This window comes from Azolla caroliniana, unplaced genomic scaffold (assembly GCF_043228905.1).
Source record: "Azolla caroliniana isolate FFs.n. ecotype wild unplaced genomic scaffold, voAzoCaro1.0.p SCAF_9, whole genome shotgun sequence".
Lineage (NCBI taxonomy): Eukaryota > Viridiplantae > Streptophyta > Polypodiopsida > Salviniales > Salviniaceae > Azolla > Azolla caroliniana.
In genome coordinates this window covers 10,472,735-10,475,527 of record NW_028230444.1, presented here as the reverse complement: position 1 = coordinate 10,475,527, position 2,793 = coordinate 10,472,735, and positions in this window count along the sequence as shown.

The following is a 2,793-nucleotide window of genomic DNA, read 5'->3' as shown; positions in this document are numbered from 1 at the left end:
CTTGCCAATAAGATGATGTGTTATGGTTCTCTTTCACATATGCCTCCCTTCTTTACAATTGAAGATATGTGCATAGGACTTAAGAAATTGCCCTCTCGAAAGGCAAGCGATCTTCAATGTATAAAGGCTGAAATGCTCAAATGGATGGGAAACGAAGCACATATATGGATAAGCGATATGTTTAATGATGCATTGCAACATGGTATGCCGTACGATTGGACTACAAATTGGATCAAACCTTTACATCAAGGTGGAGATGTAAGTAATGTAAACAACTATCGGACCATCATGGTTGGCTCATTAATGGCAAAACTATTTGGATGTATAATGGAATCAAAGATAAGTGTATGGGCTGAAAAAAATGGTAAGAGAGCTTATGGAAAAGCTGGCTTTCAAAAACACCATAGCACCATTGATCACCTTATCATCCTTCGAGTATTAATGGAGGAAAGTTGCCTTAGAGGTAAAGGTTTATATTGTTTCTTTGTAGACTTCAAGAAAGCTTTTGATCTGGTACCTCGTGAGCATCTTTGGAGGCGAATGGAAGAACTTGAGGTGCCAAGTGAATATATGCTAGTAATTTCCTGAATATATGAGAAGGGTATATGTTGTGTGCATATGAGGGATAGACTTTCAGATTTTTTCAATAGCACTATTCGTGTTAAGCAAGGATGCCCACTCTCACTAATACTATTTGGTTTATGCATTGATGAATTGGAAGAAATGGTTACCAAGTTTGCAAAGGAAGAATGTGTTGAAGAAGTTGTTATTGGGAGTGTTGTGATTATGCTTTTGCTATATGTGGATGATGTAGTGTTTTTTGCAAATACTTTAGGAGAGGCACAAAAGGTTTGCATGCATACTAAATTAAATGAGGCCTTTTTGCAATGCCAATGTATCATGACATAGGACAAATGTGGAGCCTCATGCTTCACACATTATAGTACACATGTTGCACCTAACTAAAAACCCATATTCTTTGCGGAATGGGGAAATCGTACACATCGATACATGTTGGAGCCCATACCGTTATTTGACATTCGAACCATTGCTTCCATGTGACTTCGCTCACATGCATTGCGATGTGAGACAGGGCGTTAGGGCACAAGTGATGAGAGTGGTCGGCAATGCACACTTTGCCCTAAACAAGTTCGTGAGTCTGAGTATCACACTTTGATACAATGTTTTGGCTTTGATCATTTTCGACCATGCTTTCCACTTCTCTTCAACCGAGCCCAATCCTTGCATGAATTCCTCTCACAACCACAATGTGCACTCTCGATTGCAACATTCATTGGTAAAGTTCTTGAACATCGAGAGTTACTACTCACTTTCACACGTATCATGTGAAATGTAATATTTTGAAGACAATAGCGCAGAATATAGCTCAGCCACAACCGAGTCTTAAACACTTCAATGAGAATCAAACATAGAAATGGGAAGTAGGGAATGAACGCACGTACACACACGAGTCGATAGAGGGTGATTGGATGTTTTCGTGGAAAACCCTAATAGGGAAAAACCACGGAAGCCCACAGGCTCCGAACTATCACTATATGAGAGAGGTACATTTAGATACTCGGAGGCAATGACCTCGAGCTCTATTTCTTCGCCATGCGGCGGTTACAAAAGAAACCGTTCTGTATCTCGCTCTCTCACTCTCTTCCTCTTTCTCTATACCACTGTTATACACATACTACAATATAACTACAACACACACTCTATTAAAGTGATTGCCCTAAGTCATATTTATACTTATATGAACTTAGGGCTATTTACAAATATAGCCTCAATAGGCTTGCTCAAAACATAGTTACAAATATGTCTCTCTTCCGGTTCTCATTGGGTCTCCTCCAATTTCTAGATCTCTTCTAGTTCTCATCGAGTTGTTTTCATTCATCAACAGATCCCAACCGGAGTGACTTATTTCCCAACTATCTCCCCCCTTCACTCCGGCATGGGATGTCTTGTCAGCCCGATCCGCTTTCGGCACACGTCCAGCTTGTCGATTGTCAACACCTTGGTCAACATATCCGACCCGTTCTCCTCTGTGTGGATCTTCGTCGGCACGAACTCTTGATCTCCTACTCTCTCCTGGATCCAGTGGTACCTCCGCTTGATATGTTTCGTCTGAGAATGGTAGGCCGCGTTCTTTGCAAGGTGAATGGCACTTTGACTATTGCAGTAGAGCCGATATTCCTCTTGTTGGATCCCTAGCTCTCCGATGAAGTCCTTCATCCAGATTATCTTCTTGCCGGCATCTACAGCTGCCATGTACTCGGCCTCCGTGGTTGACAATGCAACCGTCTTCTGTAGCCTCGACTGCCACGAAACAACTCCACTTGCATAAGTCATGACATATCTGGTTGTTGACCGACATATCCGAATCCGTGAAACCATCGACTTGGGGTTTTTCGGAGCGAAATCGGAGGCACATACGCGAGGTGCCTTTCACATACCAAAGTATCCACTTGACCGCGTTCCAGTGCTCTTTTCCGGGATTGTTCATGAACCGGCTCACCACTCCGACTACATATCCGATATCCGGTCGGGTACATACCATCGCGTACATCAAGATCCTGACGGCAAAGGCATATGATATCTTCATAATATCCTTCTTCTCCGCCTTTGTCCTTGGGCTTTGTTTTCCGGATAGCTTGCAGTTTACCGGAAATGCCGATGCGACCGGTTTCGCCTCCAACATGTTGAACCGTTGAAGCACCTTTGTCACGTACTTCTCCTATGAAAACCACAACAACTTCTTCGATCGGTCTCGGATGATGTGCATTCCCA